Source organism: Calliphora vicina, chromosome 1 (assembly GCF_958450345.1).
Source record: "Calliphora vicina chromosome 1, idCalVici1.1, whole genome shotgun sequence".
Classification (NCBI taxonomy): Eukaryota; Metazoa; Arthropoda; class Insecta; order Diptera; family Calliphoridae; genus Calliphora; species Calliphora vicina.
The window spans coordinates 148,170,580-148,186,250 of record NC_088780.1 but is presented as its reverse complement, the minus strand read 5'-3'; the positions used below and the strand labels follow the sequence as shown (position 1 = coordinate 148,186,250).

The 15,671-nt window shown below is 25.0% G+C and overlaps 1 protein-coding gene across 2 annotated transcripts in view; it reads right to left on the bottom strand.

Moving 5' to 3' along the window:
• hth (homothorax) overlaps positions 1-15,671 on the bottom strand; it is a 188,852-nt gene that overhangs the window by 51,416 nt on the left and 121,765 nt on the right. The gene's annotated exons all lie outside the window — the stretch shown is intronic.

Genomic DNA, 15,671 nt, shown 5'->3' with positions numbered 1-15,671 from the left:
TTATAGTTGTCATATTTGTATTTGTTGGTTTAAGGTGACAATTTACATTGCAATTGTATTAAGAATATAAGTATGTATATAAAAAAGTGTTGTTTTGTTAAAAACAATAGTATTAATAACTAATTTCGGTGTTTAACAAGTGAGATCATATAATTGTTATGACAAGAATATTTAACGAGATAGAATTGCAAGTTAGAACAATGATTTATTAAACAATTAAATAAAAAATTATAAAGCTTATTTAGTTATTTAATAGCCAAGACTATTTTCATTACAGTTTTTGATAAAATTATTAGAAATTCTGTCTGTATTCCAAAAAATTTCTTAAATTTTATTTTATTTCATTACTAGTTGTATATTCAACTCTCGTTTTTTAATTTCCTTTTTTGTTGTGTTGTTTGCTTTGAAAATTTCTTTCTGAAATTGCTAGACCAAAGGAAAGTACAATTTTTCCGGTTTAGAAATTAGTTTGTTTCTACCGTTTGCCTAAATACAAGATTGTTACAGTTACAGTTGTTATAAAATTTCGTATCGAAAGTCAGTCAGTCATTCATTCATTCAATTCAGTTAGTCTTGTTGAATCTGCCCATAAACGATAGTGTGTATGTGTGTGTGTACCTACACATACACACATTTCACGTAACATTAATTCTGTGATTTATTAGGGTCACGTGACCGTCAAACGTACGTACTTTCCAACATACTCAAAGTCGTACATGTATGAACAGGAATTAAATTGATGCAAGGATTTAGGAAAAATAAAAGTAGCCATTGACTGGCCAATACTCTCAAACATACACACACTCTCACAAGACTTGATGATGATGACGATGATCATTAAGCCTGATAAAAATTGTTCTTAATGGTGTTTGGTGGCTGGGTTATAGGAGTTTATAAGTATTTATAAAATCCTTTTTTTAAATACATATTTAAGCTTAAACGAAATCAACCGCAAAGTTTTGCCAGTAATCACCAGTAAAAAGCCATTATGGGAAACTTTAATTTCCAGTTATCAAAATGAAAATAAAAAAACTCTTAAGTTTTTTTTTTTTTGTTTTGCTAAATATTTAGTTTTTTGACTTGCGTGTTTTTATTTTTTTGTTGAACATAAAGTTGTATTGCAAATTTATACTCATTTTTTATTTTAATGTAGTTTGCTTTTTCTATTCCTTTATTGTTGCTATTGTATTTGTTTGATTAGAAAATCAATAGGAAATAAATACGGAAATTATATTCTGTGCAAAATATCCACATTATTTCATTAAAAAGAATAGAACTAAAGCGCAGAGCAAGGCAGCAAGATCGAAAGGTTTGAATTGTGGCAGGGAAAGGGTTTTAAATTAAGGAAGTAAATTTAAAAATTTTTAGTTAAATATTTTATGTGTATAAAATTAAAGATTTCTTATTAGAATTTTTTAATAAAAAAAATATAATTCTCGATTTAATTGCAATTGAAAGTCTTGCCTACTTTTGGACGCTGATAATTTTCATTTCCCTACTAAAATGCTTGTCTTTAATAAATAAGTAACCAAATTTTAAAAGAGTGTTGCCTATTTTAAGGATGAAAATTTTAAAATTTTTACTTTAATTATAAATACCTTATTAAATTATATTGTTTAGTTAAAGTTTATTAAAAAAAAAAATATTTTGTTAAGTGTTGCCTACTTTTAGTCGCCTCAAAATTTTCGTATAAAAAAGTCTCATTTTAATCTTAAAGGATTAAATAACAAATTTCTAAAGCCTAACTAAAATTTTAATATATTCACAATAGTGTTGCCCTTTTTTAGGATTAAAAATTTTTATTAAAATATGTATTTAATTTAAAATCTATTTAAAAAAATTATAAAAAAGGATCAGTTTATTCTTAAATGATTAATTAACTAAAATTTTAATAATTTCACAAAAGTGTTGCCTATTTAAATTTTTAATAAACATTTTATATTAAAATGTTTTGTTTATTTGAAATCCATTACAAAAATTATAAAATCTACAAAATTGTCAGTAATTTAAAGCTATTTTCAAAAAGTGTTGCCTACTTTTGGCCGTCTTAAAATTATATTTGCCTACGTAAAATACTTATTTCAATCTTAAAGGATAAGGTAATTAAATTCCAGAACCTAGCTAAAATTTTTAAAATTTCGCAAAAGTAATGCCTATTTTTAGGATAAAAATATTTAATCTTTACAAAAATTAAATTTTGTTTACTGAAATATTTTATTTATTACAAAGCTATTGCAGGAAAATATAGATTTTTTTAAGATTTCTTAAATTTAAAAAGTATTGCCTAACTTTAAATATCTAACTAACCTTTTTTAAACAGTTGAATACAAAATTATATAGATTCTAGCTAAATTTAAAGCAGTTTTAAAAAAGTGTTGCCTACTTTTAGTATGAAAAATTTCTATTTCCTTTTTCTTTTCTGTATTAACGTATTTAGTTTACTACTATACAGTTTAAATTTAGTTTTCAATAATTGTGTTGCCTACTTTTAGGCTTTAAATTTCTACACTTGAAATTATTGATTTATTAGCACAAAATAATTATGTTTATTTGCGTTCACTCATTTGTTTACTACCAAAAACAAAACGAAATACACAGCAACAACTACAACAATATTGTACGAAAACAACAAAAAAACAAACAGACACACACTATCAAAAAACCATGACTTTTACTTATACATAGTATATATACATATGTATATGTAAACTAAGTAGTAGATAAAATTTTATGTATTACTTAAAATATTGTACAACAACAACCGGCAAACACATGCGCTGTTATGACTTTGAATTCTGTTAACTGTTTTTTTTTTGGTTTTCTGACTGTTTTGTACTTTTAGTCCCATTCTGTGTTTGTTATAAAGTATGAAAATTACAAATATTATTTTATTTTTTTTTTTAGTTTTTTCTGTTGGATTGTTCATTTTTAATAATAACAACCCTTTTTTTTGTTGTGTATGAGTTTTTACTTAAAATAATAGCGATTTATGGGTTTTATTTAAGCAGACTTCTTGCAGTATTTTTTTTAAGGTATAAAGTCTACATTAAGGCTTTAATGCTTAAGGCTAAAATTCATTTTTAAAAAAATATATTGTATATGTTGAGTTTCGTTATGTCTGCAATGCATTTATTTGTTAGTGTGTGTTACATATTTTTTTATTTTTTTGGGATTCATAAAGTATGGAAGTTGTAGGCCATGAACAAAATATTCATGTTTGTGTTTTTAGAGCCATTTGTTTTTCATTTATGGTTTTGCCATATTTAAAGTTGTTGTATGTTTTTTTAATATATTTTTGGCCAGCTTAAGATACAGACATAGTTGTTTGTTGTAGAGAAGAGCTTGAGAATTTATGTATATGAATAAATGTAGTAGTGTTATGTTTAATTATGGAATAAGGACACCTAGTCTGGCTGCAGTTTTCCACAAAATAAAAAAAAATACAAATATTTTTTTGAAAAAGTAATTATTTTTGCTGCTGCAAAATAACAATGTCTGGGTTTTTTGCCTAAAAGTATGTTAAATTAATTAAATTTTTATTCCTGTTAGCACAGAAAGTGTAAGGCCTACTTTTAGGCTAGACATAATAAAATTGTAAAAATAAAATATGTAATTTAAACATTAAGCATGTAATACTTTACTATAGGCTTTTACTTACACACATTTGAGGTTTATACAACTTTTTTGACACCATAAAACTATAAAAATCAAAGAATTCTTTTTAAACCAAATGTCTGCTAGTAGACCCCCTTTAGGAAATGAAGAAAAAAAATAATAATAATATCGTAAAAAGCCACATATACACACAAAAAGAGTACATTTACACTCTTTAGTTGAGGCCAGAACAATCACAGAACAGACAGTTAACTATTACATACATACAAATAAGATACATACACTTACTGTGTGTGTAAAAACACTTTCATGTAGTTAAATTCTCCATGCCCCCCCATACATACATACATTTACATTGCTGTACTAGAACATTTTACTTACACTGTGTAGAGTACATATACACATACATACATTGTAAGTGAAGTAAGTTAACGTGTAATGGTGGAAAAACCAGTGTCAAGGTTAACGACCAATGAATTTATTTTGCTTGAATAAATTTTACGATAATGAGGAAATTGTCGTTGTAAGTATGACTATGGACACACATACCTACAGACATTCATCCATATACATATACAAACCCAATAAAAGTAAAATGTCATCGTCATGTTTAAGTACACAACAACAACAGCAACAAAAAAAGCTGTAGTAAAGTTTTTTGTTTTTAAAAGGAAGTTAAAATTAAAATATGGCTCTTAAAAGTAGGCTTTAATTTTTTTGGCTTTAAAAAATTGTAAGCATATTACTTAAAGTTTATAAAAAAAAGCTTTTAATTTAGGTTTTAATTTTGGAACAAATTCTTTACAAGTGTGTGCTAACATTTATAAAATTTAAACTAATTTGCCAGTAGTTGTGTTTTTGTGAGTCGGTGGTGTTGAAACTTTTTTTTTAGTAATTTATGGCCATCTTGATGATTTTTAGGCTTATAACTTTGCGCCATAAATTCAAGGTAAATTTCAAGTAACAATAAAATACACTTGTTGCTCTATTAAACAAATTTTGTTAAAAGTAAACACATAAATTTGGAAATTGCTTACAATATAACAAAGAAAAAACAAATTATGGTGTTAAAATCTTAACTGAAAAACGATAAATTTACTACTGGCTTAAATCCAATAAGAAAACTATAACTAAAATCTTTTAATTTTACATATTATTTATTAAATTTTTATAAAATTAACAAAGCTCAGCTTTTAAACAATTTAAACTTCCTTAAACCGTTTATGTTTTTCTTCTAACTAAACAAAGCATACTTTTAGTTGCTATTTCTTTGTATTTGCCTTAAAACATTTTCAATCTTCATATTTCTTTTACCCCAACTTTTCTTGTGAAGCACAGAGCCAAGCAGAAAAAAATAAAAGGAAATACAACAGAAAAATCTTAATACTATATATTTTCTTCTTAGAATGATTCGATGATTTTTAAGCGCCTGCGTTAAAATGAAAACCAATCGCATCAAAGCACCCCATTAAATAACGTCATCTACCAACATCATCATCATCATTATTAACATCCTCTAGGAAACAGAAAAAAAGAATCATATTATATATACACATTGCTGTACACATCTATCTATATATATATATTTTCTTCATATTCTTTATCATACAATTTTGTTAGAAAATGTTTAATATTTTTTCCGGAGAACAACAACAGCTGTGGGTTTTAAAAATGGAGTAAATTTAAGAAATAATTTAAAATGCAATTTAGGTGGATTTTTAAGGGAAAAATAATAGTAGTAAAGAATTAAAGCCTACTTTAAGGTGCTAATCATTTAATTTTTTAACTTTCTTTAGGGTCTTTTAATTGAGAACTTTTAAAGCCTACTTTTAGGCACTAATCATAATTTTTTTCATTCGAAAGCTTTTATTTTCAAATGGAAATATAATTTTATAACCATCTGAAGATTTTTTTATTTAATGTTTTAATATTTTTAGAAAAAGTATGAAGATTTTTAAAAGCTTATTTCCACAGGCTTTATAAAATATAATTTGTAAAGTCTACGTTAAGGCGCTAATAAGAAATGTTGCTAAAAACTTCAAAAGCTTTCATATTTAATTAGATTTTAGTATATCATTTGAAAGCGTTTCTACATTTCTTACGTTTTTTAATGACTTATTTAATGAAATATTTGATTTTATGTAATTGAATCTCACAAAACATTTTTCTAAAAATGTTGAAAGCTTTTCGATATCATTATCACTTCCAAAGTCTATTTTGAAGCCCACATAACATTTTTCTAAAAAAGTTAAAAGCTTCCAAATCTAGTTAAAGCTTGCTTTAGACTTGAGTATTACATTTCGAAGCTTTTTAAATTAAACAAAATTTAACTTTTGAATATTTTTTATATAAAATTTAAAAAGCTTTTAAATTAAATGAAAGCTTTATTAATATTTTGTATATTCATTAAAATGTTTTTTTTTTATTTATTCTTTAAAACTTCATTATATTTCTCTATGAAAAATGCAATTTATGTAAAATATTTATAAAATTTATTTTCTACCAGCTACTGCTCACAATCCTCAACACCATTGTAGCAATTCAACATTTTTTTTTTGCTTCTTAAACATTTCATATATACAATTCTTAACAATTTTTTTTTGTTCTCTAGAATTTCTCTAGTTTTTGTTAAAAAGAATGTTGTTTAAAATGAATATAAAAAAACCAAGTAAATTTTGTTGCATGAATGCTACTAGATGGTGGCACAAACAGCATAGAAAAAACGTATACAACATGGTAAAAAGCAGTGTAAAAAGCACACAAAAACAACAACAAAAAAACCAGAAGCTTAGTAGCAAAAATACCATAAGAGTACTAGTGCAAAATGTAAAAATTCCAATTTACTATTTGGCTAAAGCCTGTGCTCAAAAATACTTTAATTTCCTTTTGGTTTATTTTGCAAAGTTTTCTTTATTTTTTTTTTGATGGAGCACATTTTTAATGTTTTTTTTTAGAGGTAAAAAGTTATATTAACCCTTTAAGTTTAAGAAATTACTAAAAGGTTTTTAAAAATTGTTTGTTGCTTAATGCTTGATTTCAAAGCTTTAATTAATTGAAAATATGAACAAAATTTAGAAAAAGCTTAACCGTCGTACAGACTTTAAACTAAAGTTGACAAGATTAAAAAAGCTTTTTTGTATGAGCTTTTAAGTTTTGTAAGTATATAGCTTAATTTAGTTTTTATTTAAGCTGAGGAAAGCTTTAATAATTGAGTTTCTAAGTTTTAAGTAAATTTATTAACACAGAGCTTTAAATTAATTGTGGCTTAATGGTTTAAAAATTATTTAACTTTTCATTTTGTTTTTTATTTGAGCTTTTAAATCCTTCAGACTTTAAACTAAACTTGACAAGATGAAAAAAGCTTTTAAGTTTTATATGTATATAGCTTAATTTAAATAGCTTTTATTAAATTTTAGAAAGTTTAAGCTTAAGAAAGCTTTTATAATTAATTTCCTAAGTTTTTAATGTTTCAAGCTGTTTTAAGTAAATTAATTAACAAAGATTTTTTGTTGTTTAAACTTCAAAAAGGCTTTTATGTTTTATGAAACTTTTCAACCCAAGAGCTTTTCCTTAATTGTGGCTCAAATGGTTTAAAATTTTGTTTCTATTTCTTTTCCTTCTGTACTTTGCTAAAGCAATTAATTTTTTTCTGTTCTTTATTTTTTTCTTTATTAAAGAAAACTAAAAAAATAACATTAAAAGCTTATATGGGAGATGGCAACCAAAAAAAATATATATATATAAAAGAAATTATATGAAAAAATGTAATAAAGCAAATGGTATTATTAGCTTTTTTCGTATAATATTTTCTTTGGCTACTAGAAACATACACAGAGAAGGGTTGCAAAACAATTTTTAAATTTAATTTCTTTTCTGCTTAACGAAATTCTTTTTTTTTATTTTTTGTTTTTTCCTTTTAGTATTTTGCAATTTCATTTTGAACAGCAGCAACAGCAGCACAGTGTAACATAGAATTCCTTAAAATCCTTAGCTGTCACAATATATTTTTTGTGCCTGACTTAATTTTCTTGCTTGCATTTCTTTCCATCAAAAATAAAAAAAAAATGAAAAAGTTTTTTTTTATATATATTTTTTACTTCATTCCTATAGATTTTTTTTGTATATGTATATAGTAGCAACATACTTTACAGTTTTGTTGTTATTTGAAGCATTCATTCGTGCAATGCTTATACTTGGATGAATACATACAGAGAAGTTGTTGGAAAGTGTATGTAGTATGTATGTGTGCCCTGCCACTTCTAAGCCACACACCATTTTCATCTAACAAACAACAACCAGTCAAAGTCTTGGCTGAGGGTAGTATTTCTCTATACTTGCTACATATACTCTTAAACATTTCACTACTCACACATTTAACAGAAAAAAGTAAAAGAAATATACACAAAATTTAGTATATTCTTTATTATATGTAGAGTGTAAAGTAGGTTCTGCTTCCCTTCTGATTTGCTTTTTTAGTTGGGGAGAAGCGGAAATAGTTTTCAGAAAAATCTAATATGGCAACCATGGTCTCAATGGCGAGCAAATGTTTGAGCTTAACAACCATTACTAACAAACCATGTTAAGGTTCTAACAAAAAAACAAAAATACTAATAAAATATAAAAGTTTAAGAGAAAAGGAAAAGAAAGATAGAGAAACATGTATTAAGAAAATGCAATTTTCTGGGAAATTGTTTAGAAATAAAAAAAAAAAGTTTTAAATTTTTCTTAAAAGAAATCTTTTAAAAATGCTTTAAAGGAAAATCTAGCTTTTAACTATATTAAAGGCCTTAATTTAATGTTTAAAATTTGTTAAACCCCTAAAAGTATGCTTTACTTTTTTTAATTTTAAGTTGATACTCAAAAAACTTAAAAAAAATTTTATAACTAAAAATTAACTTGATCTAGTCTAATTCCTTTAATTTAAAGTAAACATGTTATAGTTTCTCTGAAATTATCTTTGCGCCTAAAAGTAGACCCTACTAAACCTTAAGATAACACGATTTCCTTTCATTTCCATTAAATATTTCATATTTCCCTTTAAATTTGTTAAATATTTATTAAATTTTTTCACCAAATATTTTTATAAATATAAATTTCATTCATATTGATTTAACCAACTGAACTTGAGGGGATTTGTCAAATATGATTTTTTGTTATTGTTTTGTGTTTGCATTAGCACTACTAACCTAATAAAATAAACATTTTTGTTTAACTCTATTAACTGTAAATGACATGTGTGTGTGAAAATTATTGTTGGAGGGGTAAAAAAAAGCATGCTTAGCTGTCAAAAAGCTGTCAAAAAAAGAAATATGCATAGAGAATGACCTCTAAAATAAAAATACAGGCTGGCTTGGCTGTTTGTTATTTTATTTCGCTGTGCCACAAAACAATTTGTCTGCTTGATTTTTTTTTTTGTTCATTTATTTTCGCTTAAACACAAGAAAAGAGTTCGCTTTGGAGTGTATGTATGTGTGTGTCATTGTGTCTGAATTTTTCAAAATTGCAAACTACTGTATGAAGTGTATTTGACATAATGTGGCACTTTCATTTTTTGTTTTATTGAAATAAATTGAAAGTTGTAAAAAAAATAAAGGCCTTTAAATATGAAAATCTACTACAGTTTATATGCGAGACTTGCAAAACAGCAGCAGCAATAGCAGACTGACGCCTAATTGATGATGATCATCATCATCATTGTCATCTCCATCGTCATTATTAATGTTGATAATGATGACAATGTGATTGTTTGATTGTATGCTAAAAAAACAACAACAACAATAAACTGTTAAGTTAGTTTATTAAGTGTCATTATTGACACATAGTGACAATTAGAATGACAGCAAAAGTCTACAAACATATTGAAAATATAATTTATAATTTAAAAAAAAAAGTTAACAATTGTCTCTTTCTACACATTTGCTCTGGGTAAATTTAAATGAAAAATGACAGAACAAAAAACTGAAAAGTTTAATGACCTTTTTGAAAATTAAGGAAATGTTAAATAGAATTTGGGATAAAAAATAAATTTTGAAGAAAGCTTTAAAGAAACGAACAAATACAAAAGTTTGGATGGCTGCAAAGAACTTATTTTTACAGAGAAAAAAAGCTTTCTCTCAAAGGGAAAAGTTTAAAATATATTTGATATACATATATTATTTAAAAGAAAATTATTTTTTATTATTAAAAAAAAGCTTTTTAAAAAAAAATTCTAAAAAAATACTTTTCTTAGTAAAATTTAAAAGCGATTTTCATTTAAGTTTCTTTTAAACTAAATTTTATTTAAGAAGCTTTTTTCTAAAAACTTTATTTTTAAAATCTATTCCCTAAATATTTTATTTTTTTAACTTAAAAATTTTAACTTTTTCTAAAAAAAATTAAAATTTGTTCTGAATAAAATATTTTTTACTAAAAGCTTTTTTTAATAAATATTTCTTTTTCTAAGCTTTTACAAAAACTTTATTTTAAATTTAAATTTAGTTTTTAAATCTTTTTAAAACTTTTATAAAAAAAAAAAATTTTAAGAAACTTTTTTCTAACAACTTTATTTTTAAAATCTGTTTCCTTTATTAGAAACAAATATTTTTCACCAAAAGCTTTTTTATCTTTTTCAAAAAAAAAATTCTTCTGAAAAAAATATTTGTTTCCTAAAGCTGTTTTTAAGAAATATTTGCCTAAGCTTTCACGAAGACTTTATTTTTTGCAAAAGCTTAGTTTTTAAATCTTTTCAAAAGTTTATTTTTACAAAAGCTTTTTAATATAAAAGTTTTGTTGCAAGAGCTTTTTTCCATAAAAGCTATTTCCTAAAAGAGATATTGAATTTAAAAGCTTTTCTTATATACAAAAACGTTTCACAAAAAATTGTATTAAATCCTTCGTTTTAGGAAACCTATTAGATATGAACTTTAAAATCCTACAAAAACTGCAAAATTTTTTGCTTGTTATTTCATTGACCTTTCTACTAGGCCTCCAACATACACTTAAACATAAACTCCCAACAATATTAAAGATATTCCTTTAAAATTTCCTTAAATTCACTATTACTATCAGCAGCAAAGCAACAACAACAGCAAAATTGCACATAAAAGCCACCAAAAATAAAAAAAACATTGCTGGCGACCTTGAAAATCTGTTGGTGAAATTTATAACAAATTAAAAGCCATAATTTTTCATCTTGACTTAAAAGCACACTGAGTGTGTAAATGTATGCATGGGTTTGTGTATGTTTGTGTCTGTGCTAGTAGTTGGTAGCGCAAGAGAAGAGTTCAAAGCTCCCACATTAATATATCACTTTTATTTTTTCAAGTTGTTGTTGCTGTTGTAGTTGTTGTTTTAAAAGGGAAATCCCCGTAAATACTATGATTTTACTACAAGACATTATGGGTTGTAGTACAATGTTGTTGTTGTTGCTGCTGCTGCTTTTTTTGCTGGGTTTATTGTCTGTGTTATAGGCCATCTCTTTCTAGCCTGTTTTAAATTTTTGGCCCATAAATTGTATGAATGAATATTTGTTATTGTTGTCTGCATACACTCTTACACATATACACACACACGCCATACACAAATGTAAGTAAAAAAGCTCACGAAAATATAATAAATTTTAGCCCAAAAAAAAAACATAAAACAATAATTCAACTTGGCGGCAGCAAAATTGGAGAAGGCAAAATAAAATTTTGCATTGCATACTTTTGTTAACCAATATGAATCCACAAAGTAACGAATTAATAACAGACAACAAACAACAGCAGCAGCGTAAAAGCCATTGAACCATAAACATTCTTTAAATATTAAAAAAAAAAAAAAAAAAACGCAAAAATGCAACAAAAGAATTTAAGAAAATTTCTGCTCAAACTGCCAAAATATGAACAAAATAAAAAAAATATATTTATATTTAAGTATTTTTTTCAAATCATAATTGTAAGAACAATTGTTGCTGTGTGTTGAAGTCAATGTTGCTGGATTTTGTTGTTGTTGTTGTTGCTTTTGTTTTTTCCTTTATGTTTATGGTGGTGGCCATTAATTTTATTATTTGCCGACTTGTTTGACAGTTCTGACAGACAATTATTTAAAACTTGTGTTTTTGTTCTAAGTTGTTATTGTGTGTCGAGTTATTAGTACACTGGCAATAGTAGTTGTAGTAGTAGTCTAAAGCATAAATATAAACTTCAGTTTTTTAGAGGTCACCGTGCTTAACAAAAAAAAAACTCAAAATAAAAAAAAAAATTATCATCATTATTATCGTCATCATATGGAGGAGCTCTCTACCAGAAATGATAGTAACAAATAAATGTTAACACCATTTATTATTGTTTTTTGTTGTTTGTCTGTTCACTTGCACTTTTTTCTGTGTGTCTTTGTTTTTCTTTTTTTTTTTGGCTGTGGCTTGGTGGGGAGGAGTTATTTTATGTTTGTTTTAAAATTAATGGCTTTTAATATGGGTTAGTGGAGAATTCAAATTGAAGTTCAGTTTGAAAAATTAACATGTCTAGCAAACAAAGTAATAATGAAACTTAGATGTAGTATTAAGATTTTATTTTAATTATAGAAAACAATAACATGGTATCAGGTTATTTTACCTCACAAAATATGGTATATTTTTAGGAGTTGGTAATAAATTTGTTAAAAATGCTGATTTTTGCCACTAATTGAACTATTTTAGGTAAATAATAATTAAAATATTTAGAAATATCCACTTTGTTTATAAAGCAAGGCTTATTTAAGGGTTTAAACCCAAAATCTATAGTATATTTTTAGGGTAATATACTAAAAATCTAGTCTAAAGGGTTTAAATAAGTTTTAGCATAATTTTAGGGACAACAAAAGGTTTTTTAATATTTAAAGAATGTTTGCTTTAAATATTGTTCAAATTTCTTTCGCCTGTTGCCATGTCTGCTGCCTTAAATTATTTAGGGAACACCAACAAATCGCTGTTAATTATGGAAATAATGTTTAACATTTTATAGTCCATTTTTATTGTTTTCATATTTATTTATTCATTTATGTTTCGTTTTTTTTTTCTTTTTTTTATTTCTTCCCTAGTCCATATACATAACTAAAACAAAATTATGAAAAATGAAGTGTAAAAACTGTTAGTGTTGATCATAAAACTCATTTTTATAGTTATTAAAAACGTACCAACAACTCTTAAATTTTTGCATATTATATTTTTAATAAATAAATTTTTTTTGTCTTCTTTTCGCAGCAAATACGAAAAAAGCTCGTAAAAAATTTAAACAACTCTGTAAAAGATTTAATGGCCATAGGAGTCATAAAAAAATATGTGTATAGATAGAGTCTTGTATATAACTCTTTGGTTTTTAAATACTTTACGTATTGGTAGTTGGTTACGTTTCGTTTCGTTGTATTGTATTTCTTATTTTTTTATAGGCAGAACTAATTTTTAGAGTAAATGTTTTATAACTTTTGCTTTTATTAGGATGGGTAGATTTGTTAAAGGAATTAGTGGCGGTTAGAAGTAGTAGCTGGTCATTGTGTTAAGTTTCAGTAGCTGTGTTTAAAGTAAACTGTAGCGAAAGGGGGGCAAACGTTAAATAGAAAACGTAGATTGAATGATTTAAAAGAATTCAAATAAAACTAAAATTTTCTAAAAAAGCTGTTTTGCTTTAAATACAAATCAATATTTACTTCATTTAGTAATTTAAAGCTTTAAGCTTGTTTATTGAAAATCCTGATTGTTAAAAAATAATTTTTTTTTTTTGCAAGCTTTTTCTTATAAAAGTAGTCTATAATTAGCTTTTGTAACTTTAAAGCTTTAAGCTTGTTTATTGAAAATCCTGATTGTTAAAAAATAAAGCTTTTTTGCAAGCATTTTCTTATAAAATAGTCTATAATGCCCGCTTTTAGTATTAAAGCTTTAAGCTTCTTAATTGAAAATCCTGATTGTTAAAAATAAAGCTTTTTTCCATTCCTTTTTTTATATAATAGTCTATAATGAGATTTCGATAAGAATTCTAAACTTTTTAAGTTAGATTTTTCCAAAAATCTTATTTGATAAGAAAGCTTTAAAATTTGCATAATTTACTTGTATTTTTAAGCTCTATGAATAGCTTTCTTCATAAAGTTTTTTATGGTACAACATTTAAAAGCTCTTTTTATTATTTATAATGATTATGTTCTTAATTTGGAGCTGAATTTGCAAAATTTTGTTTTAGTATAAAAGCTTTTTATTTATTTTTTAGAAATTATAAACAATATTTTTATTTATATTAAAAATAAAAGCTTTAATAAAGAAATATTTTTCTTTTAAAGCTTTTTGAGACAACTTTTAAAATATTTTGTTTTTTATATTAAAATTTCTTTTGTCTGGTTAGTTAGAAATAATGATTATCTAAACTTGGAAAAAGCTTTTTTTTAATTTTTATTCTTAATATATTTAAAAGCTTGTTTTCATAAATATAAACTTTAAAACATTCATTTTAAATAAAAGCTTCTCATCATAAAAGCTTTATATACATATAATATTAAATAAGCTTTTATACATGAATCTTTTTTTAAAGATAAATTTTTTATAATTTATATATATTTTAGTTTTATATAAAATATTAACTTTAATCTTCAAAAAAGCTTTTTAGAAAAATATGCTTTACTTAAGCTTTAATACATTTATTTAGATTACAAAGTTCTCATAGCTTTTATACTAAAAACCAAAGCTTTCATATTTTTTGTATTTCAAAATGAAAATCAATATGAAAGGACTTTTGCAGAGAAATATTATTAAAAATTATTAATTGTTGGATAAATCCCTGTGTTCTGAACTTTATGACAGTGCAAAAGTATAACAAAACTGAAAATTGTACAACTTTGGAAATTACATTTTAGTTATAATTTTGTTAATGTAATAAAGTTTAGCATTTAATTGTCTCTCCTTAAATTAAACACTATTTAAAGCATACAAATTAAGTATTTCCCATAGTTTTTGAAATATGTTATTAATGATTAAATTTCCATGTATTACAAATTGACACATTTTATGGTTCTCTTGTTGATTGAAATTTAAATTATTTAAAAATTGTTTTATTTTCTTTCAACTTAATAGAAACATTTTGTACATAATATTTATGTGTCTTTTATTTTTTACTTTTAGTTTATAGCTGATAAGGGGGAGGAGTTGTTATCTTAAGATGCTGGTCACATACTGGTAGATGTTGCAAAATTTGCTAAAAACATCTTAAGAGATACAAAATTTATGAGGGGTTGCTTAGGTTTTTTTTTCTTCTGGTTTTTGCAACTGTTTTTCTGGGGATATCAACAGGATATTTAAGGATAAAAGTTTTATTTTCTTTTAGTGCTTTTCTTTTGCTGGGGAATTTTATTTGAAAACAATTTGTTTCATAAATAATTCATAAAAAGAAATTGAATTTTGTTTGCTTGGGCATGGAATAATCACTTAAGTCAGAGAATAAAAAAGAAAATGCTAAAAATTATACAGAATTTTAAGATCTAGAGGTTTGAGAAAAAATTTCCAAAATTTGTCATTTTTATTCATTTAAAGAAAGCCTAGCTTTTGAACTATTTTTTTATGCTATAAACTCTGTCATTAAGATAAAAATCAATCAATAAAAATGTCTACACTTTCAGCCAAAAAGCTGTCTACCTTTTCTTTCTGTTTTAGCGATTACTTTGTTAGCACAGTGATGTTTATTTTCAACGCGTTTAGGACATTGTTTTCATAACTCTAACTTAAAACATAAATTCATTAAATTTCTTTAAAAAACAAAATGGGAGTTAACCAAGCACGTTCTTAAACCTCATACTTTTACAGTAGCTTTGAAGCTAAAGTAAAAATTATAATCAAAAAATTTAAACTACTACTTGAGGTTTCATCAAAGAAAACCCATCAATGAATAAATGAATACATGAATGAATGTGTCGTCGTCCTATACACTGAAGTCTGGGCTCCTTTTTAAAACTCATTATAGGTGATCTTTTAATATATTTATAATAAGTTGCTGGCCAACATTAAGTTTAAGGCCAATAGGGCGTTGTTTATTACAGCCCTTTGAAACGTGATCGATCATTTAGCGTGCGGGAGCTGTCCA